Source organism: Scyliorhinus canicula, chromosome 10 (assembly GCF_902713615.1).
Source record: "Scyliorhinus canicula chromosome 10, sScyCan1.1, whole genome shotgun sequence".
NCBI classification, from domain to species: Eukaryota; Metazoa; Chordata; class Chondrichthyes; order Carcharhiniformes; family Scyliorhinidae; genus Scyliorhinus; species Scyliorhinus canicula.
The window spans coordinates 155,878,093-155,895,779 of NC_052155.1; the positions used below are offsets into that span (position 1 = coordinate 155,878,093).

Sequence of the window (17,687 nt, forward strand, 5' to 3'; positions counted from 1 at the left end):
CCAATGGAATGGCAGAACAGAGTGCTTGAACTATAAAATCCCTCAACATGAAGTGCCATCAAACAAAACACAATCTACATGTGGTTATGTTGCAATCGTGACAAAGACATAGAATTTACAGTGCAGAGGGAGGCCATTCGGCCCATCAAGACTGCACTGACCCTTGGAAAGAACACCATACGCCCACCCTATCCCCGTAACCCAGTAACCCCACCTAACCTTTCTGAACACTAAGGGCAATTTAGCGTCGCCAATCCACCTAACCTGCACATTTTTGGACTGTGGGAGGAAACCGGTGTACCCGGAGGAAACTCACGCAGACACAGGAAGAACGTGCAGACTCCGCACAGACAGTGACCCAAGTCGGGAACTGAACGTGGGACCCTGGAGCTGTGAAGCAACTGTGCTAACCACTGTGCTACTGTGCTGCCCCACCTCAGTGACACTACTCAGTGCAACCATTCTTTCACGTGCAGAATTACCAGTTAGCAGCTAAGTGAGGACAAACCTCTCCAGTCATCACTTATCAATACTCCCAAAAGTATGGGATGCGTTACTCAAAAAACAAAGGAAGGTGAAAGAAAGCAATGATCAACATGGGTAATGAACTACCCAACCTGAACATCTGACAAAAGATTTGAGTTCATCACCCAGGGGATGGTACATCAGAAATCATCAGCAGATGCCCAGAATATCAAATCAAGTGCAATCACCAGCTGATATAACTATGCAACGAAATAGCTGCTAAATTAGAACAATACCTCAACAAGAAACTAACCCTCTTGTTACTAGAATACAAGCAAAGTACCACTAACCAGCGTTGTAAAAACACACAGCAACCTCCAGCAAAGGTTACCATAATTAAAGCTGGAAGGATAAGCAAACCTTCGATACGTTTCAAAGTCAATGTTATTTTGTTTTGTTGTCATGTAAATAGTTTGATTCTTTCAAGGCAAATCTTTAGTTTAGAAAAAAGTGGATGTTGTGACCTGATGTGGTTATACCTTTAAGAAGATATATCTTAAACTACTGTCAATCAATACCACATCAACTGGATATGATGCCTTAGTTCCATGACTTGCAGTCAGTTGGGAAGCAGCATGGTGGAGATTAGATGTATTATAGATAGCCTCTTAGTGAATATAATCTTTACATGGTCTTATCTTCAAGTAAAGAATTGTTTCACCAACCGTCATGTATGATTAGTTTGTTTACTTCAAAGAAGCAGAATATAACAGTCAGCACATGAGAAACAGGAGATAAAAAATTTAGGTTCAAAGATCCATCACCCAGTAAATGTACCACCTTAAAACCGAGTAATGATAGAGGTGAGGTCAGCAAAAGTGAAGAATTATAAATGTGCTCTCATCAAGTGATCCAGGGATGGGCTGACACGATACAACAAAAGCAACCAGCAATATCACAGTGTTGGTTAATCAGAGGTAACCTCGCGAGAAGAAATTGTTCTGCTGGCTGGATCCAGAATAATCACACACTTAACAATGCGGGACAAACTTCTCCAGAAGATACAGGAAGGCCATGTGGGAATGGAGAAATGTCAGCTCAAAGCGAGATCAGTTCCGTAGTGGATAGGTATCTACAAACACTGAAAAACTCTTGGGCATGATTTAACGCAAAAAAACCTAAAGTCCCATTTTGGGTACGTTTAGGGGGTTAAGCACCGGGAATGACCCGGCTATTGAACGGTACTCTGTTAGCCGCACTCAGTCGCATTTCCAGCACTGAGGAGCTCCGATTACCAGTGCAGGAAAAGATCGGTACGCCATTTTTAAATGGTACCCCAACCTCTTGATCCCCCTCCCCCAACGCGACCCCTAGACCCCTCCAACACCTCAACTCATCTGTTTGGGGATCCTCAAGCCCTCCCCACTGACCTCATATGTGCAGGGCATCCAGTCTGGCACCCGGGTACCCTGACAGTGCCAGGCTGGTACCTGTTCGGGTGCCCAGATGATACTGCAAGGGTGCCAGGATGGCAGTGCCACAGCACTCGGGTGGCATCAGTAGTCTTGCCCAGAAGCCAATCATCCGGGTGCCTCCGATTGCCTAGAGGACCACCCAAGTGCCTGTTCCGCCTGAATCCCATTTGTAGAGATCAGTGATACTCGGCGCCAGGCTGGGGTCTCCTCGGCGAGGCCGATACATCACGGAGGCCGGTAAGATCTGGCATAGGCACAGTTAAGTGAGTAGTTAAGCTCACTTAACTATGCAAGTCTGGATCCCGACTTGCATAGTTAAGTGAGCTTAACTGCTCACTTAACTGTGCCTATGCCAGATCTAATCAGCCTCCGGGATCTATCGGCCTCACTGAGGAGACCTCAGCCAGGCGCCGATTATCACTGGTCTCCACGAACGGGAATCAGGCAGAACGGCACTTGAGGGTGGGGGGGCTCTTGCGAAATCATGTTAGATCTCATGAGGCGTAATCACCTTCCGGAATCCTAAAGGCCTCTCACAGGATTTACCGGCCGTGTCCCATCCCAATTCCATTGGGACGCTACTGGTAAATCACGCCTGTTATCTGCATGCAGTAAATGCCAGAAGTACAGTATAGGAACACATAGCATAAATGGATGGTAACCACACAGGTATCTCCAAGACCATGGAATTGGAATACCAATGTATTCACACACAATCAAGAATAGCATCTCATAGTTGTCAGCCATTACTCAAAATTCCATTTTTATCCGAAAGTTGAAAGATTTGAAAGCTGTAATAATCATCACAGCAGAAAGAGTGCTGTTCATTGAGCAAATTGTTGAAAAAGTAATATATGAAAATTGAACCCGATTCAGCTCCAGATAATTTTGCTAATCAGCTTGGGTTCAACATCATCAGATTTCCCAAGGAAAGCTGAGTCCATGGAAAGACACGTCCAGACTGCCAAGTCAAACCTCATGAAATGCTGAGATACCCAACCGTGCCTGATTATCATTCTGATTTGCACCTCTCACAGATGATATGAAATTGCCTGCAAAACTGTTGAATGGAAGAAAGCACATAACTCTGCCAAGCAAGATATACATCCCAATTGACCAGGAGCAAATAACTCACTGATGCACAGCTAGAAGGAGGTCAGCAATTCAACAAGATTTCTAAATTACTGACTGAGTTGTTAAGAGGGCAAATTGTACATGTACAGGATCAATTAAAACCCAGCAAAACATTGTTGCTGAAGCTGAGGTTCCAGGGTCATACATCATTGAAACTAAAAATAGTAGGCTGATGAGTAGCAGAATACTGCGTAAAGTTAAAGAGCATGGGATTACGGGTAGAGTCTTTTGATGGATAGAAAGCTGGTTAGCAAGTTCAGCTGTCTACACGTTAGAGGCTTTGCGCAAAAGGTCTGAAGGGGGTTCTCTAGGTTGCAGGGATACACCCTGCTGGATCGACTGCTGCTCCCGGATGTGGAAGGAGAGGGAAGAATTGAGGATATTTACAAGTGGCTGGGGAAGCAGGGAGGCGAGCGGATGGTGAAGATCAAGAAGAAATGGGAAGCGGAGTTGGTAGGGGAGATCAATTGGGGAGCATGGAGTGAGGCACTGCGTAGGATAAACGGGACCTCCTCATGTGCAAGGATGAGCCTGATACAGTTTAAGGTGGTGCACAGGGTACATATGACTCGGGCGAGAATGAGTGGGTTATTTCGAGGCGTAGTGCGATGAGTGTGAGGTGTGGGTGGGGGCCAGCGAATCACACGCACATGTTTTGGGGTTGCGAAAAATTGGGAAGATTCTGGGCGGGAGTGTTCACGGTCTTAGCCAGTATAGTGGAGGAGGGAGAGGACCCGGACCCTTTGGTGGCAATATTTGGGGTTTCAGAGAAGCCGGAGCTCGTGGAGAGGGGGAAGGTCGATGTTGTGGCCTTCGCCTCTCTGATTGCACGGCGGCGAATTTTGCTAGAGTGGCGGTCGGCATTGCCACCGGGGGTAGCGGCTTGGTTGGGTGACCTGTATGACTTCCTGCGATTAGAGAAGATAAAGTATGAGTTAAGGGGCTCTTCACGGGAGTTTGAGGAAAGGTGGGGGATGTTTGTGACCGTGTTTGAGGGGCTGTTCGATGCGGGGAAAGGGGGGGGGGGGGGGGGGGGAGTTGAAAAAGGGGAAAAATCTGTACAGACTGTATAATTGATGATTAGGAAGCATGTTTCCCGGGGTGTTTGTTTGCTGTAATCTGTTTGTAATAAAATACATTTAAAAAAAAAAGAAAGCTGGTTAGCAGACAGGAAGCAAAACGTTGGACTAAATGGATCTTTTTCTGATTGGCAGGCAGTGAATAGTGGGGTACTGCAGGGATCTGTGCTCGGACCCCAATTGTTCACATTATATATTAATGATTTGGACGAGGGAACTAAGTGTATTGGGCGGGATTCTCCGCTTGCTGATGGCGAAATCGGCGGAGAATAGCTTCTGACGCCGAAATCGGGGTAGGCACCAGTTTACTCCGGCATCCTGAAAATGACATAAATACGTTGCTCGCCGCGTGGGCAGAAAGTACTGTAGGTACATAATTAGCAGGCCTGACACCCTATGCTCTTGGCCTCCTCGATTCACCACCTCCGATGGGCCGAGATCCCGACGGAGTCATTCACTTGTAGTTTTAAAAATCATGAGCCTGGCGGCGTGGCTGCTGAGTGAGAGAGAGGAGGTAGGAAATGGTGTGGAGCAACTGCGGGCTGCTGGCCGGACACCAGCCGTGCTGGCTGCGGTGGGGAGGTGGGTGGGGGGCTACAGGACCTGGGGAAGTCGAGGAAATTGGGGGGGGGGGGGGGGGGGGGTTGGGGAGGTTGGGCCGAACAGCCGGGGTGCCCCCCACAGCACTGGGGCGGTGCCCAGGCACTGACTGCCATCTTGCTGAACACCCACTGGCCACCCACCCCCGCCCATATTTCTACGTAGTGGCACCGGCCGTATGGGTGCGCCCATGCCTGCATCCCACCCCACCTCTCCCACAGCGCATCTCCCCCCCCCCCCCCCCCCCGGCTCCAAACGCCCACCTAATTGGGATCCACACACAGTGGGACCATCCAGCGCCACACCCAAGACTGCCCCCAGCAGCAAGGAAGGGCACTAGAACTGGGGCATACCGACAGGGCAGGGGGAAGGGGGGAAGGGGTCAAGCATGGGCGGGACCCGCAGTGCCAACCGGGGCCACCGTGTAGCCCATGGTATCTGGTTGGGCACGGGCGTATGCGCCATGCTAACATCTTGGCCTTTCACCCCCTGCAGACAATGGCATTCGGACATCAACCTGCAATGCTGGCAGCTTTGCAAGATACCCTGTGGCCGTGTGAGCAGTGGCCGCTCAGACAGGGGGAGGAATCTGCAGCAGACGAACGGGCTGCAGAGGTGCAGGTGGCTACCGCGCAGGCTGGAGGGCCGGCCATCCAACAGGTCGAAGAGGAGGTGGAGGTGCCAAGGAGGCACGGCATGAGGCCCCGCATGCACCGGCGCCGGATGTCGTTCGAGGACCTGCCGGACCTGATATGCAGAGGTGAATGTAGATGAGGGACTGTGCGACACATCTTCCAGATAATGGCACACCTGGAACTGCAGGGCTATGTGGGAGGAGACCCGCTCCCGGTGACCGTCAAGGTGACGGTCGCCCTGAACTTTTACATGATGGGGTCCTTCCAGTCGCTGAGTGGGGACCTGTCCGGGATCTCGCAGGCATCAGCGCACAGGTGCATCTGCGCTGTCACGGACGCCCAGGCAGACCAGTACATTCAGTTCCATGCAGACCGATCCCAACAGGATGCCCGGGTGCCTCAGGTCTAGGGATGATCAATGGAATGAATGTTACCCTCCGGGCACAGGTGGATAACAGGCCGCTGTACACCAACTGAAACGGGTTTTACTGAATGAACATACAGCTGGTCTGCAATGGGCAGCGTAGTAGCATAGTGGTTAGAAAAAAAATGCTTCACAGCTCCAGGGTCCCAGGTTCGATTCTAGGCTTGGGTCACTGCCTGTGCGGAGTCTGCACGTTCTCCCCGTGTGTGCGTGGGTTTCCTCCGGGTCCTCCGGTTTCCTACCGCAGTCCAAAGATGTGCAGGTTAGGTGGATTGGCCAAGCTAAATTGCCCTTAGTGTCCAAATTGCCCTTAGTGTTGGGATGGGTTACTGGGTTATGGGGATAGGGTGAGATGTGGGCTTGGGTAGGGTGCTCTTTCCAAGAGCCAGTGCAGACTCGATGGGCCGAATTGCCTCCTTCTGCACTGTAAATTCTATGAAAACTATCATGCACGTCTCCGCCCGAGGGAGGGGGGGGTGGATGGTCTACCCATGGGGCCTGCACTGTTCCCCCACCTCCCACTCCCCCAGCCAGCACTGACCAGCCCACCGCCACACACACAGCAAACAGAGCACCAAGGCAGGTTATAATGATGGTTATAGGTGTTTGTTGTGTGGAAATATACACAGTCTGCGCCCTAGCCCCGTAACTCAACAGTGCCCTGCACCCATGCCAATTGAACTGATGTCTAACTTTCTGGCCTTACAGGCCCTAACACTATGTCTTGGTGGTTCCTCAGACTGTACAGTAGGGGTGGAGGTGGCCTGCTGTGATTCCTGCCTTGCGACAAGAGCACAGAGAGTGGACCATCTCCGTCTGGGATTGCACCACGTCACGCTGCGACTGTGCCACCACCCTGAGGGTCTGTGCCACATCAGGCAGTGACTGGTCACCTTCCTCTGGGATTGGGCAACCTCCCTCTGGGATTGGGACACCTAGCTCAGTGTCTGCACAACCCCGGTCTGCGCCTGGGCAATGCCGGTGACATTCGCAGCCATGGCTTGCTGTGATTGGGCCATGCAATTTCCAGGTGGCTCGGGCGAGTGGCTGCCTTTGAGAGGGCAGCCCTGACCTGGGCCTCGGCTCCCGCCTACGCAGAATGCCCCTGGCCCTGGACACTCTGACCTATAGCCGACACCGTCGGCCCCATTGCCTCCACCGCGGACGCCACCGGTGCGGTGTCGGCCAGGGTGGTACGCATGACTGTCACCACACCCTGCTCCTACACGCGGATGGACTCCTCCACCTGCATCTGCAACTGCTGGAAGCCGGCCAACATCCCCTCTTGTCGTCCCTGGGTCTCTGACTGCACCTGGACTGTGGCTGGGAGTGGATGTTCCAGGAGCCCGGGATCTGTCTGGACGGCAGCTGATTCCTGGGGCTTGCCTGCCCTCCGACCGTCTGGCCTGTCGGCTGCTCCTACCTCCACCTGCTGTCTCGGATGCGATGTGAGTTGTGCACCAGATAGTGTCCCAGGAGCCTCTTCACTAATGTGCCAAACTGAGGTGATAGTGTCTGGGATGCTGGAGGCTGTTGGAGACAGCTGTGATGGAAAGTCGGTGTCCTCCTCCAACCCGGGTTCCGGGGTGTCCTGAGTCTCAGGCAGAGGGCTGGTGTTTGGGCTGCTCTCCCCGTGCTCGGCCGACGGGGGCATCGGCTTTGGCACTGGCTGGGGGGGGGGGGGGGGGGGGGTCTACGGATGGACCAGCCCCATCTCCAGCTGGTCCTGTAAGACACAAGACGACATGTATCAAAATCAGGGGTCATAGTCTAAGGACGCAGGGTAAAACGTTTAGGGCTAACATGAGGAGAAATGTCTTCACCCAGCGGGCGGTGACCCTTTGGAATACACTACCACAGAAAGCAGTGAGGGCGAACACTGTGGGCGGGATTCTCTGTCCCAGGATGCCCGGAATTCGTTCCACCATGGGACCGAGAATCAGTCATCGGGGGAAATCGGGATCAGCGCGGGTGCCGATCCGAACGCGATGTTCCAACCCCCCGCTAGTGGTGTGAAAGAGATCCACGATGCGTGCCAGTAGGGGGATGTAAATAAATGCACTTGAATCTTAATGACTCATTTGCATCTAATTAGCAGACCTGGTGCCCTATGCTCCGGCCTCCTGTGATTCTCTGGTCCCCGCAGCCGGGAGTCCCCCGCAGCCGGGAGTCCCCCGCAGCCGGGGGTTCCCCGCAGCCGGGAGTCCCCCACAGCCGGGAGTCCCCCGCAGCCGGGAGTCCCCGCAGCCGGCAGTCCCCCGCAGCCGGCAGTCCCCCGCAGCCGGGAGTCCCCCGCAGCCGGGAGTCCCCCGCAGCCGGGAGTCCCCCGCAGCCGGGGGTTCCCCGCAGCCGGGAGTCCCCCGCAGCCGGGAGTCCCCCGCAGCCGGGAGTCCCCGCAGCCGGCAGTCACCCGCAGCCGGCAGTCCCCCGCAGCCGGGAGTCCCCCGCAGCCGGGAGTCCCCCGCAGCCGGGCGCTGATAACTTGTTTGTAAACATTGATCACATCAATAAGATGTAAGTGCATTCCAAGCACTAAGTGTATTTGAATCATTCAAGCGTGCGATTTCAATGGACTTACCTCTCTTTAATGTGATCAATGTTGGGGTTTCACCACTTCGGCCACTGAAGCGTGGAAGAATGTGAATGGATCAAAGCTGCAGATGGTTTCTACAAGCTGTCAATCACAGACTACGACCGAAAGCTACGAATCACTTGCCAACTAATGGATCTGTGGGAACCAGACACAGGCACACCTTCGAGGAATGGGCATGTGGAGCTGCAAGATAAGTATTCCAACTATAATTGCTCTCTAGCTTCCAGACAAAAGGGGGGGGGATCTGTGGAGGTGTTCCTTTAGGCAGTGGTTATCTGTGGGGAGGTCCCCATATTGTAGGGGTTCCTGTGGGGGGTCCCTCTATTACAGGGCTCCTTGTGGGAGGTTCCCCCTCTTACAGGGATTCCTAGGGGGTCTCCCTATTACAGGGTTCTCTGGAGGGGTTCCCCTATTAAATGAGTTCCTGGGGGGCTGCACTATAACAGTGGTCCCTGCAGGGTCCCTCTATTACAGGGGTCTCTGGGGAGTCCCCCTATTACAGGGGTCCATGGGGTGAGGCCGCCCTATTACAGTGGTCCCTGGGGGTTGCGCTATTACAGCGGACTCTGGTGTTCTCCCTGTTAGAGGGATCTCTGGGGGGTCCTCCTATTAAAGGGGTCCCTGTGGGTGGGTCCCCCTATTATAAGGGTCCCTGTGCGGGAGCAGTTCAGGTCACCCCTGTAATTAAGGGTGTTGGGGCACCAAGGAAATCCAGGAGTAGGGGGGCTGTAGTGTGGGAAGCGGGAATGGCAATTTGTGCTGCCCGCTCAAGATGGCAACGCGATAGTGGGATTCCTTCAGGAATTCCTCATATCCAACACCATGCATAAAATTGCAACCCGCTTTACGACCGCAAGGGGATCATAAAACTGGTGCAATTCAGCTCCGGCAGGAGAACATAGTCTACCAAATGGAGATACCACCCTGTATGTTTTCAAAGGTGGAGTTAGATATAGCTATTGGGACTAAAGGGATCAATGGATGGGGTGGTGGGGGGCGGGGGCCGGTGGAGCGATAACATGTTTCTGAGTTGGACTGTCAGCCATCAGCCATGATCATAACGAATGGTGGAGCAGGCTCGAATAGCAGATTGGCCTCCTCCTGCTCCGATGTTCTATGTTCTGAGCTGGGAAAGCAGATCATGAATAGCACCAGTAACATGATGAAGAAGTAAGACAACATCAAATCATCAAGCAATGCAAATTCAATGATGTCAACAAGTGACACAAGATCAGTGACATCAAGCACAACTCCTACATCAAGAGCAACATGCACAACATTGTCAGTACAGCACGCCAACTCATCACTTAGAGTGAATACAAAATCCATGAGATGGAGACGCAACATCCTACTGCCGAAGCAATACCATGAATCATGTTTCTTTGAGAAACGAAAACACGCTATAAAGACTGTTCAGGTGGTCTGTTTAATTATTAAAGTCAATTTTCTTCAAGTTACATATATAAGCTAACAACTGGAGAAATTTCATTCATGTGAAGAGGCATTATTCTTTTTTTTTACATTTAGAGCACCCAATTATTTTTTTTCCAATTTAGCTTGGTCAATCCTCCTAACCTGCACACCTTTGAGTTGTGGGGGTGAAACTCAAGCAGACACGGGGAGAATGTGCAAACTCCACTTGGACGCATTCATGTCTTTTTAAATAGAGTGGGATGTTGTATTGTTCCAGTATGATTTGGGAGCTTTGTTGTGAAGTGTATCTGTACAGGTGCTGAGTAACATTTTAATGGCCCAATCTTCCATCAAGTAGTGATCACCGTCGGATTGCCACTCCGCTTCTATTTCTATCCCACCAGACCTCCAACCCAGGCCTTCTGAGAAATGTGGAGCATAGCTGCTCTGGAGTCCTTCAGTGTAGGAGCATCAAGGAAATCGAGCCTTTTTTACAGCGTTAGCTGCCGTATTCCAGTAAGTTTTACATGTCCCATCAATTTGAAAAGCTATGGAGAGAAGGTGAGTTTGGATTGTAAGTGGGTGAAGGGGTAGGATGGCAAGTAGGTGGGTAAAGGGGTATGGTGGCAGGTAGGTGGGTGAGGGAGTAGGGTGGCAGGTAGGTGGGTGAGGAGGTAGGTGGATGAGAGGGTAGGGTGTCTGTGGTGAGATGATTTGCATAGCTGTCTGCCATTGGGGCAGAACACCGGCTTACCATTGGCCCTGGTCGGTCATGTGCCTCTCGACCGATTGGTTGAGACCAGTCATGTGACAGCTCTCCGATTGGTCGAGAGGCTGAATTAACCACGCCTCCTTGCCGAGGTATAAATAGTCAAACGCCCGGCGGTCGTCCATTTTATTGTAGACAACTGCAGGGCTAAGTTCTAGCTTATTAAAGCCTAACTTTTGTAAAGCAACTCGTCTCTCGTGCAATTGATGGCTCATCAGTGTCAATGGTGCGACTGTTATTTGAAGGGGGGCTCAGGTAGTATGTGGGTCTGTGGGTAGTCAGTAATTGGAGGTAGTTGTGAAGCAGGCAGGGCCTGGGGGTTTTCAGGAGAGCAGGGAAGTATGTTGGATAGTCATGTTGTCAGGGGTTATTAGTGGTATCGTTGTGGATTTTGGGTGCGAGTTGGGGACTAGTTGGGAAGTCCGGAAGGTGGGGGGGTGGGGGGGAATGTTCACTATCATAGTTACCCAAGAGTTAGAACGGGTTTTAATCCTTCTGACCTTTCCTGGGTAACTATTCTGCTCAGTGAGTCAGAACTATCCAATTTTAAATTGGAGGTTTGAAGGGTTCTAAATGCAGTGTAAGTGCCCAGCAGAAGTTGACACTTTCCAGGTAATTCCCATGCAATCCTTGCATGAGGACTTCCAAGGGATTTGTATCTTCTAAGGTACCTCTATGTTACAACTTTCTGGAGACCGGAAGATCTGGGCCAATGTATCAGCCAGCAGCACGTGATGTCATCCGTGGCTAAAAGTGTGAGTATTTCAAACTGGGTCCACAAAGCATAATGTAAACTATAATGGGCAGCACGGTAGCACAAGTGGATAACACTATGGCTTCACAGCGCCAGGGTCCCAGGTTCGATTCCCCGCTGGGTCACTGTCTATGAGGAGTCTGCACGTTCTCCCCGTGTGTGCGTGGGTTTCCTCCAGGTGCTCCGGTTTCCTCCCACAGTCCAAAGATGTGCAGGTTAGGTGGATTTGCCATGCTAAATTGCCCTTAGTGTCCAAAAAGATTAGGAGGGGTTATTGGGTTACGTGGATAGGGTGGAAGTAAGGGCTTAATGTGGGTCGGTGCAGACTCGATGGGCCGAATGGCCTCCTTCTGCACTGTATGTTCTATGTTCTAAACATTTGAAACCCTGAGGCCCTGGTGTCTTTTCCAACATTTATAAGAATATAAGATAATGGCCCGTAAATACCTCAGCATGATGGATTGACACTCCATAGCAACTTATCTTCACTGAAAATCCAAAGCCGCTGCCTCACCCGACCTTCCTGACTCGGACCAGATGAGACTGAAAGAGAGAAGCAGCTCAGGGGCTCCAGCAGTGAGTTCTAAAAGGAGTGTTGTGAAGGACATGGTCTCTTTGTTGCTTCAGAAGTGAGGGTGAGAACTGGGGCTAGTCCTTCACTGCTGACTATTTGAGAGGAGGAGGAGGAGGGGTTGGTAATCAATGGATTTTGACATCTCTTGCTGTTGGAGAGAGGGACAAGGAACTCCCACCTACTCGATGACAGAACTAAGAACCAGCAACACACATGTTATATTAGTAATAAAGTTTGCTTTAAAATATTATACCCCTATTTCTTTGCGTAATCACTCCTGAAGCAAGATACCCTCTTTCCTCACAGTCTTACAAAATAAAAAATATAACATTGGGGTTTCTGTCCAGTATCCTAGCCATTGTTGAGGTCTGGTCTGGTATTGTAATTTACCTTGGGCGGAATCGCCCGGTACCGGCGTCAATCCCGCCCCCGCCGTGTCCCGCCCCAATCTCCCAATCTCGCCCCCTGAGATCCGGCGGGGCGGGAATTGCGCCGCGCCAGTAGGCGGTCCCCCCGCGGCGATTCTCCGGCCCGCGATGGGCCGAAGTCCCATGGCTGACAGGCCTTTCCCGCCGGAGTGGTTTAAACCACCTCGCTTACCGGCGGGATTGGCGGGCAGGCAGGCTCCGGGGTCCTGGGGGGGACGCGGGGCGATCTGACCCCAGGGGGTGCCCCCACGGTGGCCTGGCCTGCGATCGGGGCCCACCGATCTGCGGGCGGGCCTGTGCCGTGGGGGCACTCTTTTTGTTCCGCCCCCGCCATGGTCTTCACCATGACGGAGGCGGAAGAGACCCCCTCCCCTGCGCATGCGCCGGTATGACGTCAGCATCTGCTAATGCACCGATGTATGCGCGGACTTACGCCGGCCGGTGAAGTCCTTTCAGCTCCAGCTGATGTGGCGCCAAAGGCCATTCACGCCAGCTGGCGGAGTGGAAACCACTCCGGCGCGGGCCTAGCCCCTAAAGGTGCGGAGAATTCCGCACCTTTGGGAAGGCCCAACGCCGGAATGGTTCACGCCAATCTATCCCGCCGGGACCCCCCGTCCCGCCAGGTAGGGGAGAATCCCGGCCCTCATCTCTCAATGACTGAATTTGCCCCTGCACATGGTGGATCAGACTTCAGAACAGTCCTTCACAGACTCTAAAATCCACAGCATGTCACAAAGAGCAATCCAGCAATCCGAGCAGGGATCTGGGAAGCCTGCTTTCAACCCTGCTCAAGCCACTGGGTTGCATGATATAGGACTAGTACAAAAGTGCTGAGTAAAGCTTTGTAGTTGCTCAAGGTGTGCAGTTGTGTAAGAGTAAATATGTTGTTAATTTTGGTTGTATAGTTAAGATTATATGAATATTACATCTTGCACTACTTTTCTGTCTTGTGCATTCTTGGTGCTGGGTGGCAAATCAACTTGTTTGATGAATGGGAAGATATGGGTATCTGGGGATCAATGTTAGGGGATGCAGTGTTCAAGGGTTGTCTGGTTACAGCAGCACTTTGTGCCAGTGCCAATGAGCGGGTTTCTGGGAACATGGCATGTGCTCGTGCTGTGGGTCCTGGTGCAACCTAAGTTCAACCTTGCATTAACAAGGGTAAACGTGCAAACCAAAATGTGGATGCTGGATAACTGAAATAGAAACAGGAAATGGAAAAAGATGGCACGGTGGCACAGTGGTTAGGGATGGCATGGTGGCACAGGTGTTAGCACTGCTACCACATAGTGCCAGAGACCTGTGTTCAATTTTGTTCTTGGGTGACTGGAGTATGCACGTTCTCCCTGTGCCTGCCTGGGTTTCCTTTGGGTGCTCTGTTTTCTTCCCACAGCCGAAAGATGTGCAGGTTAGGTGGATTGGCTGTGCAAAACTGCCCCTTAGTGTCTAAACATGTGCAAGTTAGGTGGGGTTATGGGTGGGAGCATGGGCCTAGGTAGGGAGCTCTTTCGGAGTGTCGGTGCAGACATGCTGAGCCAAATGGCCTCCTTCTACACTGTAGGGATTCTATGATTCTTCTGATTCTATGTAGCAAATCAGGCAACATCTGTGGAGAGAGAATACGTTAATGTTTTTGGATGATGACAATATTATTAATCATTCACAAGTCTTTCTTCCCGAGTTGTCTCCCTGTGCTTCTCCCCTTTCAGCTGTTGCGGCTGAGCTATTGTCTCTGAATATCAGGGTGGTGGTCACATTGATCATCCATCTGGATGAAATTGAGAAAACATCCACAGTGTAGAAAATAACGCCCGAGCAAAAATATTGTGAACAAAGCCTTTCCCATGAGTAAGTAGAAAAGCAGCTGCAAGTAGTTATTGCAGTGTTTACATGAGTTAAATCAGTCTCCTCAATTATCATTGAGACCTTTGCCAGTGACCTAATATCCAAGAAACCCATGGTGCACTAAATTTGGAAGTGAGTTGAAATACTGTTCTAACTGAGAATTTAATATATGTTGATAGGCAACCTGCTCCATCTTGGGGAATGGCACGTAAGTTTGAGTTAAACTCAAAATGTGATGGGGTGAAGCTAAATTCCTGTTATGCTGAGATTTTTTTCTGGACCAACTGGGCATAAGTACACCTTTCCCTCATTATTTCAGTAGAGGCCTCATCGGTGATTAATGAACTTCTTTCCAAGTCTCTATTCAAAACATCCAGGAGCCCATACGTTGACTGATGTGATTATTTTCCAGCAAATTGCTCAAAACATTGTAACCTTTTTTGAACATTGGGCAATGCTGATGCACAAATGGAAAATTAATACAAACCATGTCAATTAATTGTACCCAGTGAACTTCACACAGCCGACCATAGTTGTGCTTGCCTCCCAAGAACTTCCTTATGCTGTTGTTGAACCTACACATGGCAAGAGGAACTCTGGAGCAGTATCGTCTGACCATTTTCAGAGAAATGACTATGAGAGGCCAATGTGGGAATGAAAGAAATCACATGGGTGCTCTGAAATGATCTGTTTGAAGTGCATTGTTGAAAAACCTTAAGTATGATGATGATATCATGCCCCGAACAGGAGGAAGTGTTTCATCTCCCAGCATTAGCACTTATCACTTAGGACAGAATACGTAGAAATTCAATCTAAACATTATGAGAAATGCATTTCGCTCCAATGAAACATGATTTAATTAATTTAATTGGTTTGAAATATTTACATCTCAGTGAGGGTTGCCAACCACCCAGGACTGGCCTTGCGTCTCCAACGTTAGCACTGCTGCCTCACAGCACCAGGGATGCAGATTCAATTCCGACCTCGTGGCGTCTTGAATAATTGTGTTCCTTCAATTGGTTCCTCCAAGTAAGCCTCTTCTAGCAAGGGTCTCCCATGTTTCCTTTCTTGAGGTAAGTCTGCGTCTTTGTCCTCCTCTTGTTCGGAAGCCTTCCTGGAGCTGGGCAAAGAAAATTTACTTTGGAAGTTGGGACTCTGACATCCTAAGCACATGGCAGCTCAGCAGAGTTGGTTTTGGATGATCATGTGCTCGATGCTGGTCTCTTGGCTCTTTCATGGACACTGATGTTAGTACGCCTCTCCTCCCAGCTGATGTGAAGAATCCATCCCAGACCAGCATTGATGGTACCTCTCCAGGGCTTTGAGGTGGTGTCTCTGCATGGTCCAAGTTTCTGAGCTGTACAGAAGAGTTGGGAGGATGACCGCCTTGTACATGAGGATACTGGTGTCAGCACAACTGTCGCTGACCTTTCCTTAAAGTGCCACTTACGTGGTGGAGAGGCTTAAACGTTCCATTGATCTGGAGAGCAATGCCGTACATATGTAAATACAAGGACCATAGTAAATAAAACCGATGAACTGAGGGAACAGATAGATGGCTGCATGACATCATCGAGATAATAGAAACTTTGCTTCAAGAGAGCTAAATGGCAGCTCAACATCCCTGCAGATAGAGTTTTCAGGCTGGATAGGGAGAGGAATAAAAAGTTGGGGATGCAGTGTCATTGGTTCAAGAATCAATTACAGTGAGGAGGGACGAGTTACAAAACAAAGCATCAATCAAGATATATGGGTCGAGCTGAGAAATAAATATGGGGCACGACACTGCTAAGACTGTACTAGACCCCCAAATAGTGGAAGGGAGTAGAAGGGTAAATGTATAGGCACATTTCTGAGTGCAAAAACAATAGGGCGGTAAGAGTTGGAGACTTCAACTTCCCATAATCAACTGGGATATCAACAGTGTGAAAGGCACAGAGAGCATAACATTCTTGAACTGCATTCAAGAGAGCTTTCTTAGCCAGCACGTATCAAGCCCAATGAGAGGGGGCAAAATTCAAGATTTAGTCTTCAGAAATGATGCTGGGAACTGGATACAGTAGTAGTGAGGAACATTCTGGGGATTTCACAAAGCTGAGAAGTGAACTGGAGAAAGTGGACTGGATACCACTACTAGAGGGGAAAACAGCATCAAATCAGTATTCAAAATCGAGATTCCACAACACAGTGTCAACATGTCCCACTGAGGAAAAAGGTGCTACTGCCAAATCTGGAGCCATCTAAGGTAAGATAAAGCAGAAAAAGAAAGCTCATGAATATCACAAAAAGCTTAATATAGTAGAAAGCCTACAGGAGCATAGAAAGTGCAGGGGTGAAGTAAAAAAGGAAATTAGTAAAGCAAAGGGAGGATATGAAAAGATATTGATAGGTAAAATCACAGAAAACCCAAAGATGGTTTACCAGTATATTAAGAGCAAGAGAATGATGAAGGAAAGGGTAGGGCCTATCAGACACATACCTGGTATGTTATGTCAAAGCAGAAGACATGGGCAGTTTTCTCGTTAATACTTTGTCTATATCTTCACTCAGGAGCGGAATGATGCAGACATTCCAGTTAAAAGCGAGGAGTGTGAAATATTAGATACAATAAACACGATGAGAAAGGAAGTACTGGAGGAACTGACATCCTTGGATACATCACTAGGACCGGATGGATTGTGTTCCAAGCTGTTAAAGAAAGCCAGGGAGGAAATATCAGATGCTCTGAGGATTATTTTTCATCCTCACTAGTTACAGGTGAGGTACCAGAGGACTGGATATCTCTGAACTTTGTACCATTATTAAAAAAGGGTGCGAGGAGTAGGCCAAATAATTATAGGCCAATCAGTCTGACTTCAGCGATGGGCAAATTATTGGAACCAATTCTGAGAGACAGGATGATGCACTATCAATTACGATGAGACGAGAGTAGAATGTAATCGAGGCTTTATTACACAGAGATGTGTAGCCTCTCGCAGCAGCTGCCGAAATGGCTGCAGCTCGGAGAGCCCACACATTTATACTCCGCCTACTGGGCAGAGCCAGCAGGTAGGGACCTACCCCCGTACCTGTAGTACAGGAGCCTTACCATAATACACCTCATATGTGATATATATACAACAGTGGTGACTACCACACAGAATAACCTGTCACTTAGAAGAAAATGATTGATCAGGGATAATCAGCGTAGTCTTGTAAGCGGAGGTTCATGTCTTACTCGCATAATAATATATTTTGAGGAAGGAACAAGGAGGATTGATGAAGGTAGTGCAGTGGATGTTGTCAACAGAGGTTTCATAAAAGACACTTGACAAGGTCCCACATGACAAACTGGCTGGAAATGTGAAATCCCATGGGATACAGGTGAAGGTAGCAAGTCGGATCCAAAATTGGCTCAGTGTCAGGTGTAAGGGTCCTTCCTGTTTTGTTTGTTCATTCCCAGTTTATTCCCCTATTTTCCCTTTCTTTTATTTTTGCTGTTACACTTTTGATTCATAGA

The 17,687-nt window shown here is 49.9% G+C and overlaps 1 protein-coding gene across 6 annotated transcripts in view; it reads right to left on the reverse strand.

Moving 5' to 3' along the window:
* oxr1a (oxidation resistance 1a) overlaps positions 1-17,687 on the reverse strand; it is a 576,817-nt gene that overhangs the window by 348,854 nt on the left and 210,276 nt on the right. The gene's annotated exons all lie outside the window — the stretch shown is intronic.